Source organism: Galeopterus variegatus, unplaced genomic scaffold, assembly GCF_000696425.1.
Source record: "Galeopterus variegatus unplaced genomic scaffold, G_variegatus-3.0.2 Scaffold2262, whole genome shotgun sequence".
Classification (NCBI taxonomy): Eukaryota; Metazoa; Chordata; class Mammalia; order Dermoptera; family Cynocephalidae; genus Galeopterus; species Galeopterus variegatus.
This window is the reverse complement of record NW_007728373.1, coordinates 94,737-110,291: the sequence shown is the minus strand read 5'-3', so window position 1 is coordinate 110,291 and position 15,555 is coordinate 94,737. Positions and strand designations below refer to the sequence as shown.

Genomic DNA, 15,555 nt, shown 5'->3' with positions numbered 1-15,555 from the left:
GTGTCTTTTGAAGTGAGTTGAGTTTGTAACGGGCAGCATAAAGTTGGGTCTAGTTTTTAAAATCCATTCAGGCAGTCTATGTCTTTTTACAGGGAAATTCAATCCATTTATATTTAAAGTTGTTATTGGAAGGTATTGTCTTACTCTTGGCATTTTGTTGCTTTTTGTATTGTTTTAAATATCTTTTTTCCTTTCTTTCCTTCTCATTGTTTGTCATCAGTGTTTGTTAGTTTTTTGAAGTGGTAAGATATAATATAGTTTCTTTCTCTTTCTCATTTCTATATCTGCTCTACCAGTGGGTTCTATTCTTTCTCATGTGTTAATGATGGTGATTATCATTTTTTGGATCCCAGATGCAGGACTCCTCTGAGGATTTCTTGTAGGGTTGGTCATGTGTTGGTGAAATCCTGCAGCTTTGTTTGTCTGGGAAATACACTATTTCTCCTTCATTTCTGAAGGATACTTTGCTGGGTATAGTATTCTTGGCTGGTAGTTTTTTCTTTTAGTACTTTGAATACATTATCCCATTTTCTCCTGGACTGTAAGGTTTCTTTTTTCTGTTGAAAAATCTGCTGTTAGTCTGATGAGAATTCCTTCATCGGTGATTTGATGCCTTTCTCTTGCTGTTTTTAGGATTCTTTCTTTGATTTTTGACAGTTTGACCACAATGTGTCTTGGAGACAACATTTTTGGATTTAATCTGATTGTGGATATTGGAACTTCTTGGATCTGGAAGTCTATATCTGTCCCAATTACTGGAAAGTTTTCTGCTATTATTTAATCAAATAGATTTTTAATGCCTTTTACTTTCTTTCCCCCTTCTGGGACACCCACAATATGGATGTTTGTATGCCTAAGGTTTTCTGACATCTCTTGCAGGTTTTCTTCCATTTTTAAAAATTCATTTTTCTTTCTTTTTTTTTTTTTGTCATTTGGGTTATTTCAAAAATTTCAAAAAGCCTGTTTTTGAGGTAGGAAGTCTTTCTTTTCCTTGTTGTATCTTGTTACTTAAGCTCTCAGTTGTATTTTTTACTTAATTGAATAAAAGCCATGGATTGCTTCACAAATTTATTTGTTGTCCTTGCATAGGGGCCATGCAAATCCACTATGTATTGCTCCAGTATTAGTATATGTGCTGCCAAAGTGAGCACCATTAGTCTGTTTTCAGATGTACAGATATTTATCTACCCCACATCAAATTGGATACTACTTAGAATTACTCATAGAAATTAATTTTCTCCAAAATCAAGTGTTTTAAAAGTAAGCAGAACAAATTGTAAGTCAAGGAAGAATACTGAATGAAATTTGACTCTAAGTTAAAACAAAAGTAATATAAGATAAAAATTGTAAAGTTATATGGTCAGAGATCTTGGCTGAACTTAGCAAAGATATTAAAGACAACTCTTATTTATTATCAGACAGATACATTCATATCCCTTACTTTATGGTTTCACTGACACCATATTTTTGGCATAGAACAGAACAATATAGACTGCTTTTCTGGAAAATGTTTAGTGTATGTAAAAAAGAATGTTCTAATAGAGAAATGGGTTTGTATTTAAATAATTGTAGCAAAACTGAAATGTTTATAAAGCTGGTACAGAAATTGTATTAACATGGTTTTTAAATTATGCAGGCAGTCTCTCATTCTAAAAAATCTAAAAAGTATTAATTCGTTGAATCAGAAAGCAAATTGGTTTTGGTTTTTCAGGTTATTACTTTACTAAATTTGTATTTGTACTTATAGTTCTTTAGATAGGAATCAATGTATTTAGGAAATGTAAAGGTATTCTATAACTTTATTTTAATCACACACCTATACTGTTACATAGATTTTAAGTAAAAATGTTCTTAGTTTTTTATATTAATAGTTAAATTTGAAACTATATCATTTAGCAAAAAGAAAGAGTAAATGTTTTTATATAACAAGATAAAAACTAGTTTACTTCTTTCATAAACCTAAAAAAAATTCAACTTATTTAAGAGCACTGTCAATTAACTTGATTAAAAAAATCAGAAGATCAATTTCTACTTCATTTTTTAAATTTGGCTACATGATTAGAAACAATATCATTCTGCTTCAGTTCTTCCATGCATAAACTAAGGATACGAACTGCTACCTTACCTTCACAAAATTGTTGGGAGAATTAATTATAAACTAAATATGACTTATTAATATACTGCTTACCTGTAACAGTACATAAATTTTTCTATTGATGTATTAATGTGTGATATTCAAGGACATTAGCTCAATTTATATATGGTTATAAAATTGAGAACCATAAGGCAACTATGAGGTCAGTCCTACCAGCTGTTTAACTTTTTATTGATTCTTTCAAGTTATTCTCCACTGCACAATTTTGCATGCTTTGTTTTTATTTACTCTAAAACACTTTGCCAGATAATAACAATGCTTGAAGAAAATCAAATTTATTTATGTTAATTTAAATTTGAGTTCATTTTTTCACAATAAAATATTTTATAGAATTTAGAATGATAGTTAATTAAAGAAAAAGTATTTTATTTAGAGAAGATGGATCTCATGAGAAGTTCCACTAAGTAGAGGCCACCCTCAGTATGTTAAAATAGATAGCTATATGATATGAGCAATTATGTATAAAATCTATAATACTGTAAAGCATAACATTTTACAAGCTAAACTGAGCATTTTTTGAGCTATTTGGAATATATTTGGGTAGTATTTAGATAAATGAAAACAATGAAATATTTTATAACAGTTCCTTGTTAAAACAGAAGTATTTCAGTCAAGGGGAGAAGCTGATATGTATCATTTTCTAAATGGCTGGCATAACATTTCCTAGAGCTCTCTGGCTGTGAAAATTTTGTTAGCATGGTTTGTTTAATGGGCCAAAGAAAGCTAAATATCCAAATAAGCCAGACTTTATTTACTTTTTTTTTCTGACCTGTATTGTAGCTGACCTGCATTCTATCCTTAAGTTAATCTTTAGTCAAAATCCCAAGTAAAATCCGTTAGAGTTAGTGTATAATTTTTCTATTTCTATAAGATGTCACATGATAGCAAATAACTCCCACATCAAAGACATGCATAAGCTTCATGTGTCTGACAACAAAACAAGAAAAAAAAATCACAATTTTAAACATCATTTTAATAAAATCGTATGAATTAGCCCAAAGTAGGAACTACTTGATGGTTAAATAATTTCCAATCTAATTTATACAATAGAAGAGACTTTATAAAATGTCTCAGACTATCACAAATGTCTTAAATTTCAACAAATGAAGTATGCTAATTTTCAATTCTGATGTATGGTCCACTCAAACAGGAAAAGGATTTGAGGGAGAATTCTGTAAAGGAAGCTGTTTTCATGGCAGCCCACTCTCTGCTGTGGAATTTTCACTCAATGGTTGTGTACGTCTTGCTGGATTCAGACACCACTCTTCAACAGTACCTGAGTCCAGGTGTGTGTGTTTGGGAGGAAGGTGATTTTTAATTTAGGGTTCATGAAAGGATTACTAGAGAATAAATGCACTATATATTACTCATTAAACACTGTGTAGACACATACACACACATACATTCTCAGTATATTACTTTTACTACAAAGCTCAAGTAATAAACAGTATAATTCTAGTACTAAACCCCAATTTCTGCAAGTAGAAAATGTGATGAAACTCTTAGTTTAGATAAGAAACAACATCTTTATCCTATATCTGCCTAGAACCGAATCTACATGGGTTGTCGATGCTTATATCCTCCACACCATTCACGTCTACCTTAGAAGGTCTTTCATGTATCAGAGTCAAGAAACTACTTATACAGATTTCTGAGTCAGTCCACAATTATGCAATGTTTATAATTTAAGTCCAAAATTCTTCGTCACTTTGTTTTGATAGTTCTAGTTGCTATTCTTCTTAATCAGAATCTACACACATCCTTAAAATTTTGGTATTTGTGTGGGTTCACACTCCTTCAGTGAGTATTGCAAAATTCCCTTTGACTTCAACAGCTTCTCTCTTTCCCTCATTGTTGGGTTGTACATTACCTCTTTAGCTGTCCAATCCAGTCCAGCATTCATTCTTTTCTCTGCCTCTCTCTTTCTTGGCCTAAGACCCATTGGTGGCCCTTTCTTCAGGGCTCTGTGTCCTTCTAAGAAATAAAGAGATTGCTTATAAAACTCTGAAATGACAAATGAGTATTCACCCTGGGCTGTAGTCCTTAGAGCCTGGGTTGCTCTCAGAAGTGGAGCTGCTCTGGCCTGGGGTTCCAGAGCACGGAGCTATGGGAGATATAGAGCCTGAAGTGTGGATCAGGACAAGTGGCCTTTTCTCCCGAGGCATCAGTCTGAAGGTTCTGGGAAGAAAAAGAGAACAGGACAGGAAATGGAGACACTAAGAGAGAACATGTGGATTTAGAGTGGAAAGTGAGAGGCAGAGCCTGGATACTGCCTTGAAGGGCCTGTAGCCACTAGGACATTCCACAGGGAACCTGCAGGCCTGCTCATGGACGGGAAGAAGCTGTTAAGGGTACTGAGCATGTCTGACACAAGATTTATGCAAGGAGTACTTGCAAAAATTTACTTCTATTGAGCCAAAGTCACCAACTCTATGTCATTTCCTTTGTTGAAGTATCAAATACCCTTTATACCTGTATCAATTTAGAAATTCTCACTAAATCATCAACAATAGGGTTCTCTTGTGTTTTCTCTGTGTGTGTGATTTTGTATTTGTGCTTGTTTTATATCACAGGGCTTATGGTCTGCAATTGACCAGTTAGTTTCAAATGTAGGTCAGTAGAATTTAGAAAGATTTTTTAAAGATCATTATCAATGAACCAAAACCAGGGTGGAGGAAATAGTCAAAGCATGTTTAAATTCCATGGTTTTAGATAATGTGAACTTAATTTCAACCCTTTGGGGATTTGCAGATTTTTATTTGGAAACTCTAAAAGTACAAACTGGAAGGTTATGTTGCTATTCTCTGACATAGCCAGGCCACAATATGATTTGGTAAGTCTTTTACTCATTTCTAGTCAGCAGTTCTTTTCTTTTCTGAGAAGTGTGCTATTTTCATGAAACTCCCAACCCTCAACCTCACATTCTATTTTACAAAGAGAATAAAAGTCACTAAACATTGATTTTATTCAACAAGTATTTAGCAAGCACCAACTGTGTCACAATCTGTACTAGCTGTTAGGATACAATGATTAGGAGATACAGGTAAATAGGCACTTATAAAAAATATGAATTTGTTCTGGCTAAGGGGCTTCTGTGATAGATATTTTCCCCTGACGGGAGGGAAGGACACCTCTTGGAATCCCTTCCCTTTGTTCCTATTGTTTGAAGTCAGATGCCCGTGATGCCAAGATGGCAGCCATTGTGCAACCATTATGGGTAAGCTGGAGGATGGAAGCCAATGTGCTGACTGTGATGAAGCAGAGGAATGGCAAGAGCCTGAGTCCCAGTGAACATCACCGAGATGATTAATAATGACAAATCTATTAGTCCATTTCTGTTGCTTATAACAAAATACATGGAACTGAGTGATTTAGAAAGAAGACAAAATTTATCCCTTACAGTTTCTGAGGCTGGGAAGTCCAAAGCCCATCTGGTGTTGTTGACAGTGACCCAGGGGTCTCACATTGCAAGATGGTGGAAGCAGAGACCAGAGAGATCAAGAGAGAGACAGACTCTCCTCTTCTTTTAAAGCCCTCAGAACCATGCCCTGACCACCATTTTTTAATCCATTCACCACTGCATGGTCCTACAATCCAATCATCTTTTCAAGGCTCCAACTTTCAATTGCCATAATAGGATTTCCCACTCTCTTAACAGTCACAGTAGGGACCAAGTTTGTAATACATAAAATTCAGGGAACACAATTCAAGCTTCAATGAGTTTGGGAGGGACATAATTCAGTCCACTACAATAATATTTTACCTCTGAACATCTTATCAGCAAACATTTATGTTCTTCTGGCTTAAGCCACTGTTAGTTAGGTTTTCTGTTATTTGTATCTAAAAGTATCTTGACTGAGAAAATGTCATGAGGGTTATTAGAAAAGGAACCAAATCCAGCCTTCTTGGAGAAGAGTAGATACCTCCACCACATATATGATGGAACCTGAGGATCTGCTAGGAACTGACAGTCAAAGGAGGGTCAGGAGTGTGAAGGGTTGTCTCGGCAGAGATAGCAGCACGCAGAGAGATTCAAAGGGAGAGTAAGAATGGGAACTGCAAGAAATTCGTGGTATATCAGAAAAAAAAAAGAAAAAAGAAAAAAAAGGCTACGAAGGGAGAAGTTCAGAGAGATCATTCACCCCTCTATTCAAATTCCTGCAAGAGCTCCTCAGTCCCCTCTTAATACTCACCAACATTTTTAGAATGACTTTCAAGATTTTATAGTCTGGGCCCAGACTGTTGCTCTGACTTCACTTCCTACTACTTTCCCCTAACTCTCTCTGCTCCAGCCACAATGGCCTAATTTCTATTACTCAAACATCCTTAGCCTGACCTTGCGTTAGGGCTTTGGTACTTGCTGCTCCTTTCCCCTGGAATACTTTGTTTGCACATATTTGCATGGCTTGCTCTCTCTTGCATTTTTCAAGTCTCTGCTGAAATATCTCCTTTCAGTGAGGCTGTCCCTGATCACCTTATATAAATAGCAAATTCCAACCACCCCCTCCCCAGCACTCCATATCCTATGGAGTTTTTTCTTTTTTCTACAGCAGGTGTCACTATCCTATAGGTTTTCATATTTATTTGTTGTCACTCTTACCTTATGAGAGCAAGAATTTATCTATTTTGTTTCAACGATATATTCCTAGCACCTAGATATACTTTGTTTCACTGCTAGATCCCTACCACTCGAGCCCTTATCAGGAGGCTTACAGAAAATATTTGTTGATAAAATGAGTGAATCTGTAAGGAGTAGATAAATCATCCAGATTTTTGTTTTCCATGGCAGCTTTATTAATTACTTTAATTTGCTTTTTTCCCCCTACCTTCCCAAACTTAACCAACTCTCCATCCATCCTTTCCTCTGTCAGGATTGTTAGTGGGCGGTGGTCATGTAGGCTGCTCATAAAGTATCTTACGGCTGTATGAAAGTGTTCATGTTTTGTACTGAGTGTTTATAGTAAGACAGTGATATTTATCAACTCACATTTTTGAAAGATAACTTCATTTTCAGTATAGAGAATGGATTTGGAATGGATGAGAGTATAGAAAAGGAGACTCATGAGCGGGATAGATTGCAAGATTCGGTTGAGAAATTATTAGGATCTTAACTAAATAAATGACAGTTGGAATTGAGGGAAGGATGTTGATTGAGACAACATCTGACAGTGAGGGAAACTAATGGATTTACCGTATGATCAGATGAGGGATATGAAAGAGAGGACACATCTGGAATTCTCCCAAGTTTATGTTCTAGGAACTAAGATGGACATTCATCAAGAAAGGGTAGGTGGGAAAAGGAGATAAAGTTTTGGAAACTAAATGTGGTAAGGTCAGTTTTGGACATATCAAGCTCAAGGAACCTAGAGAGATACAGGAAGTTGGGTATTCGAATCTGCATCTCACAGAGAAGTGACCACCAATATCTAAAGAGTGTGCAGAAGAGAAGACTTGCTGAGAGGAGAGCTTTCATAAGATGAGGAAGGAGGACTGGGCAAAGTGTTAGAGAGAAACAAAGCAGGATGCATACTAAAAAGATATTACTGAATTTGGAAATCCTGAGAACACTAGTAACATCTGACAGAGCCATTTCAATAGACTGACGAGGACAGAAGCTAGATTCGACTTTACTGAAGAATTGTAATAGTACTGGTTAACATTTGCTGCATGTTTATTGAGTATTAGGTACTTTTCTATATCCTCTTTGAGTATAAATGCGTTGAATCCTCACAACCACTCTATGAGGCAGGTGCTACTATCATCATCATCCCCATTTTTTTTTTTTTTTTTTACAACTTAAGACTAGTATATTTCCTTGGAATGTTCTCAATCAATCCTTGTTCAAATTGGGCACACACCAAATCTAGCATCATGGGATTTTTATTTGGAAGTGAATTTTTAGCTATCAATACAAATGTCAAGATATTACACAAAACATCCACAAGAACTTTTTTCTTTTTCTTTTTTTGAATTGCACACAAATATTTCCTATATAATCCAACATACAACAGAGAAATGGTACATCTTTCAATTTGCATACAATAGAAAAACAAGAATATATATTTTTTACAAGGTTTAACTAATTGACACTAGCAAGTTGACAGTTTAAGTCTATAGGTGAGAAATTACCTAATAAAAGTAATCAGAATTTACTCAGCATCACTTACTTCTTACTTCCATAACCAAGTGTTATTGTGATTAATAAAACTTGATGCCAATCAGGCTTCCGGTATATACTTACACCTTTATTCAGTTTGTAGTGCTGCTCCCCATCTTGTTTCTTCACAACTACTAACATAGAAAACTGTTGAAAAGTGGGGGCAAGCATTTGCAAAAACAAACAAAAAATCCCCAGCTTATTATAAGCATGAATATATATGATGGAATTTCTTCCCAAGCAATGAACTTTCAAACCATCAAGAAAACACCAGAACCATTTGCCAAGATATTTTGCCTATGCCCGAGAAGAGATGCACTTATATCCAACAGAGGAGCTGAAAATCAAACTTAGTGTTTAGTTTCAGATGGACTGGGAAATTTAGCCACCATTTGAAAAATGACTGTCTTTAAAAAAAAAAAAAATCACCAAGAAATAGGTTCACTAAATTTATTTTAAAAATCGTAAAATTTTTCTTAAAAAAGAGCATTACATTCTGCACACTGCTTTGAACAGATGTCACGGACATGTGGACTATGGATACCTTTTCTTTCTATCCCATCTCCCAAAATGCTACAGTGACCACAAAGCAACGTGTTCACAATAATTACATGGGGGGGGGGGAATTTTTTTCTTTTTAACCACCAACAATGAACAAAAAATAAAATTCACTCACTCTGCTGTTGTTTCAAAATTGCAATGTTAGGTTGTTAGCCTGTTTGTAAGGAACTAAAACATTACATCTGGTGAACAGCAAAGATTTCACTACACCTCTAATGCATAATACCAGTGAAGCAGAGGAATGCTGGCTTTTCAAACAGAAGCAGATAAAAAAAAAAAAAAAGATGCAGGACTCCTTCAGTTCTTCACTAGTCTTAGAAAAACTTTCCAGAAAACTGCTTTACACTATAAAAAAGAAAAAATTGGCTTTTTAAACAGAAGCAGAAAAAAAAAAAAAAAAGATGCAGGACTCCTTCAGTTCTTCACTAGTCTTAGAAAAACTTTCCAGAAAACTGCTTTACACTATAAAAAAGAAAAAATGTCTTGCATTAGAATCCTTCATCATCTGCATACTGCTTCACACTGTTCTGCAGCAAATACTGTGCCTTCTGTATCTGGTCCCTGCCTGACTCATGATGGATTTGTTTAATCTGCTGGCTACCTTTGCTAATAATAGATCCAGCCAAATCTTTGGGAATACTTACTTGCATAGTAATAATAGGTCCATCAAGATCACCATATGAGCTATGAACCCCTGCATAGGAATAATCATATCCAGAGCCACCCGGTGGTTCATAAGCCATTTGCCATTCTGATGGGCTCCGTGTATTTATTGCAGAATCCCAAGTTTCATCAGCACTGTAACCAACCATGCCATCCTAACAATCTCCAGGTCTTCCTCATCTGTCATAAGCCATGAGATCTCCTCCTCTAGGTGGTGGTGGTGGTGGAAGAGGAAGATTCTGAGCTCTGCTACCACCCTGGCTACCTTGTCCAGGAGGAGGAGGAGACAGCCCTCATTGAGAGCTCATATCATCATAATGTCTTCTAGATGGAGACATGGGACATCCATCTCAACCAGGAGGAATTCTGTCAAAACCACCTCTTCTCCACATGGGAAATCCCACATTTGTCCACAGCAGTTATCCAACATCATTGTAAAGCCACCATAATCATAGGTTTCATCATAAAAGTTGTGATCATAAGGCTGTGCAAATCTTTTGATGGAAGACTCAGACATAAGATCAAAGATAATCTTTATGCATTCTACAACCCTATCAGGCTTCCCTCCAATAAGAACGACTCTGTTGGTGGAATGAGGACAGGATTCCTGGGAAAGCTTGATTGTTGTCTGAGTGTTCTCTCAAAGTTCTTTGATTTTAGCACCTTTGACTCCAACAACTCCTCTTGCCAGACTCTGATGAATCAACAGTCTCAATTCACAGTTAAAGGTGCTTCCTTTATAGTGTTGGTAATTTTAGTATTCCACAGCATCAGATTCGAGCAGGAGCTGGCTGGTTGCAGTGGGTGATGGCAACTGCAGGCCCTCTTCCAAGGTAGGGATGATTTTCTTCAGAATTTCTCCAATTGTTTCAATATCAGCACTGATACTCAATATGCGCTTGGAGCCACTGCTGTCTGAGACTGAAACACTGTCATTGTAGTCTGTACAGAGTCTTAATATTCTTGCCTCCTTTTGCAATCACTGCCCTGGCATTGTTGCTCTGAAGCAGAATGCGTAATTCAACCACCTCATCAGTGTTTCTAGATCTTTCAAATGCTTGCTCTTCCATATCTTCTGGAAGGCCTTTATCAAATTCACCATTAGTTTCAGTGCTGGGGAAGGTTTCCTCTGGCTGTTCAGTTTCCATTTTCTTATGTTAAATGGACACACCAGTCAGTTATTATATATCCTTGCACAGCAGAACTGAAGGGCTGTGGGTGGGACCAACGACTGACACCCTAGTGCTGCAGTAGCCTATAGGCCACAAACAAGTGGACGCAGGCAAGACACCGAGGTCGGTACAGCAAAAACAGAGGATAATGGTGTCTCCATCCCCATTTTTTCAAATGAGAAAAATGAAGCATAGAGAAGACAGTAATGTACCAGAGATCATGCAGCTTAGGAAAAGTAGCAGAATCAGGATTTGTACACGGCCATCTGTGCCCAAAACTCATGGCAACTATCATGCTCTGCAGCTCTCTGATCAATAAGAAATAAGCAAGTGGAGGCAATAAATATACCAGCACCTCTTTCAAATATTAAAAATGAAAGAAAACAGATATAACATGACAGTTTAAGAATTTTTTTATTTTTTAGGTTGAGTAACACTTGAAGATGTGAAAGGAAGAGAACTAAGGAGGAGAAAAGATCAAAGACGTGAAAGAAAGGAAAAGAAGAGACCTGAGGGTATGATATTTCAGATGCTACTAAATGGTAGAGATGAAAGAGGGTGGTCATGAAAAAAATACGTGAGAACTAACTTATGTGTTCTGGGTACTGAGCCACACACATAGACATGTCAGTTATTTCAATCCTCATATGACCTTCCAGAGTAGGTTTTATGTTTCCCATTTTACTAATGAACAGGGGAGGTTAATGTACCTAGAAAGAGTCAGGACCCAGATGTCTGGCTCTAAATTCTATGCTTTTTTGTTGTTGTTGTTTTAAAGTCTTCTGCTTCATCAGAAAGAAACAAAACAAAAAACCCCAAATTAATATTATACAAAATAATCTTGCTTTGATCTCTGACCACCAAATCCCATCCACTCTTCAGAACCCAAGGACACATATTAGCTTTTCTTCCTACTCTGAAAAGATACTTGAAGGCACTCCTTTTTAAAAGAGAAATAATTGCTTTCTGTAAATTATCTTGTACCTTTCTTAAAATTTCGGCAACATACACATACATGATAGTTAACTTGTCCTGTATAAATCTGTCCCTCCCATTATCTGCAAACTCTTTACAGCAAAGGTAGCTTGTCTTTTTCATCTTTACATGAAATCTTTACAGGATTGATGTATAATTCTGTGGTACATGGTAAAATTATCAGTATTTGAATGAGTGATAGAAAAATGCAAAGAGAAGAACTGCACAAGAGGAATTCAGTGATATAATCTAATTTGTACAGTATTCAAAAGTAGTTTCTCTAATAAAAGGGCTGTAAGTGGAGCCGATATTTCATTTTAGATTATATTTAATGATTTGTCATTATTAACATATAAAAGTAGTAAAGTATTTCTGGTTTATTATTTAAATAGTAGATAAAACTGAATACCTAATTACTGTCTGCTATATACAATGCATAAACACAAGCAACTTTTAAAAGGTAATCATTCTTAAATGACAGATTTTTACTTGTTTTCCAGGTGTTTTTTTTTTTTTTTCTGTCCTTTTTGAGACTGGCCATACCGCGCTCAGCCAGTGAGCGCACCGGCCATCCCTATATAGGATCTGAACCCGCGGCGGGAGTGCTGCTGCGCTCCCAGCGCCGCACTCTCCTGAGTGTGCCACAGGCTCAGTCCCTGTTTTCCAGTTTTTAATAGAAAATATTTAATTTTCTGTTATTTAAAACTTGTATACTTTAGTACTTCCTAAAAATATATATTCTACAAAATATGTGTCTAAAAATATTACTTTACAGCTAGGCTTCATCAGTGGTCTGGACCCAATCTGTCCTCACATCCTTCTTCTACTTTTCAGGGCTTCAGGGCTTATTCTAGCTAATCCCTTGGTCTAGAGACCATACACAAATATCCATGCACCAAATCAACCACTCAGTATAGAAAGAGACATCACAATGGCTATTTGGAATCAGGTATAGCCTGGGACACAAATGGTACCACCAGATGGGGCTACAGTGCCTATCATCAAAAGAGGGTCACGTGCCAACACAAGTTGTCTTCCCTGCATTGGCTTAACATGAGTTCTGCTTCATCTAAAAATCTTGCCTTTTGTTCCTGGGCTGGACTTGGGCATATGTTCTTCATCTCCTATGAAGGAAAACCATTTAAAACAGTCTGGGAAAGTAGGCCAAGAAAGCAAATTAGTCCATATCCTAAAAATTCTGAATTTTTTTTTTTTTTTGAGGGGGAGGCTATTTTTGCAACTCATTGTTCCTCAGGGAATGCTATAGGAAAAAAAAAGAAAAAAGTTAACAGGAGATGATTCATACTTGAAGAAGCCAATATGGGTACAAAGTGCAGTGGAGCAGAGAGTATGAGCTTTGGAATAAGAAAAGGCAATTCCACCATTTGCTTGCACTGTTGTTTCAATAAATTAACTCACATCCATTTTTTTCATCTATCAAATGGAGATAATTATACCAAAATATTAGAAATGGTATAAGAGTTAACTGAAATGACAAATACTAATAGCCTGACATGGCTCTAGATATATAGTAGATGCTAAGAAAAAACACGTTTCCTTCCTTCCCTAAACAGCCACCCGAGGCTCAGTTGTCCTGTCAATCACAATGCCAGATGATTTCATGCAGATCTTAATAGTTTGTTCACCTACTTGGCCAAGGGCTCTCCTAAGTCTACTGAAAGCATTTCTTTCCTTTTCAAACTCTTTCCCCTTTTGCTGCTATTTCTCTCATGCCAGCATGTTATCACTTCTTGAAAGCTGAGGGCTCACTGGCTACTTAAATGCCTAAAGGCTGTGTTATGGCTTTAATTCTTCCCCACTTTGTATGTGTGCTCTTTGCCATGGGTGGGGTGACCTGCTCCACTTTATGCTGGCTTGGCAGTATGACTGCTTTTTGCCACTGGGATGTTAGCAGAGTTGACTCTATAATGAACTTGAAAAGTATTTATGTGTTATCACCTTTACCCTCTCATGCTACTGCCACCACCACTGTGAGAACACACACAGGCTTGTCTGCTGATGGATGAGAAAGACGGGGAGGAAAGCTGAGTCACCTAAGACCCCATGGCTGAACCCAGTCTAAATTGCTAAACTACAGACCTATAATCTGACTGAATGTTTATTGTTCTGAAGCACTGAGTTATGGAGGATTTGTTATCCAGTATGTTTTGGCTATAAATAACTGGTAAACTCTATCAAAATAGATTTTTACCAACTGCCCGCAGGGTCCTACAGGAGCAATTTTTGCCTCCTCCTGAGAGAATTAGTTATAAGTTTTCCATTAAAAACTCCTAGCTCTGGGCCGGCCCGGTGGCGCACTGCTACAGTGCGCCGCTTGGGAGGCGTGGTGGCGCTCCCCCCGAGGGTTCGGATCCCACATACAGACCGGTTCCCGCTCACTGGCTGAGCGAGGGGCGGGCGCAGCACCGAGGGTTGCGATCCCGTTGCCGGTCCTGGTCCGGTACGGGCGCGACACTGAGGGTTGCGCTCCATTGCCAGACACGAAAAAAAAAAAAAAAAAAAAAAAAAAAAAAAACCTCCTAGCTCTGCTCTGCTATGAAAGAAAGACGGATCTTACTCAGAAAGACTGAAGCCAACCTTTTTCTTCTCTGTCCTTTTTCCCCTTGAGGTCTGGATGGGAGAGTAAACACAGCCTAATGGTCATTTGCAGACCATACGTTTCTGCCTCTCCCCAATCCTATGTAGGTTGGACGTTAGACTTAAAAAGTCATCTCAAGTGCTTCGACAACTCTCTTTGTTGTACAGTGACAGAGCATGGTACATATCCTCCTAGTGAAACTTTATCAACCAGCCTCTTTTTAATCCCACCTTTGCAATATGAGCAAATGAATAAGCTCTAGAAAGTGCGGGAGCATCGTCCCCATTTCTGGCCCCCCCATCCATGCAAATACATTCAGTTACTACTGAATCTTGTTGTCCCCAGGCTTTATATGTCTGGGAAATTATTAAAAAACAGCTAAATTATTTTAGCATGACTGAATGTAGTGTAGCTGTGTTACAGGGCAGAGGTCTGGCTGCCTTCCCCCTTTCAAAAACAAACCACTGAGAAGTCACATGTTGGTGAAAATGGAAGCCAGCTTTTATTTAGGAATACTGGTGACTTGAGGAGAGATGTCAGGCTATCATCCCATCTCTCCGGTAAACCTGAAGGAGACTGGCCAGACTAAAGCCATCTGAAAGACTCAGATTTACTGAGGGAATTTTAAAGAGGGGTTTGAGGGAATGAAAGTGAGAAATGAAAAGCAGGAGGGAGGGGGACATGAGCCACGGGGGCTCCATGCAAGGAGCCAGGAGCAAGGTCTCGCCAAGACTGTCTGGTTTCTGCTCCTATCCTTGCTGTTGTCTCAGGGTCCTGCTGGAGGGGTGGAATCAGATAGCTTTACTGATGTTTTCTTTGGTTTAGGGTCTGGGTAGTATGTGCAAGTCTGCAAGTTTGCAGCTTCAGGTTGGCTGGAAAACAACTTGACGTTTATGTAAATAATGTTGTCTTGCCCCCTAACCAAGAATCAAACTATTAAATAACCATGGGAAAAGAGAGAACTCAGAGAAATGCATGCCAGGAAAAAAAACTGTCCTTTTAAGATCTTTTAGAGCCCATGTGTTTTTAGGTCCCAACATGGCTTCAGTCCTGCTCACTCCAACAACTTCAGTCATAGAACGTTTATGTGAGGCAGTGATGCCAGTGAATGAAGTTACCTCCTCTTACCTGACCTTAAACTGAAGTGTTCCAGGCAATGCGACCATTTAAGGAAGTTGATCTGGAGCTAGTTCCAGGCTTTTGTTTGCTCTGCTGCAAAGTAATATTATTTTTATACAAAGGGTATCTAATATAAAGTAGGTGAAATTCTTAC

General features: G+C 37.5%; 1 pseudogene; it reads right to left on the bottom strand.

The window, feature by feature from the left end:
- Positions 1 to 9,361: 9,361 nt before the first annotated feature.
- On the bottom strand, positions 9,362 to 10,684 carry LOC103597280 (annotated as a pseudogene).
- Between the last annotated feature and the right edge of the window lie 4,871 nt (positions 10,685 to 15,555).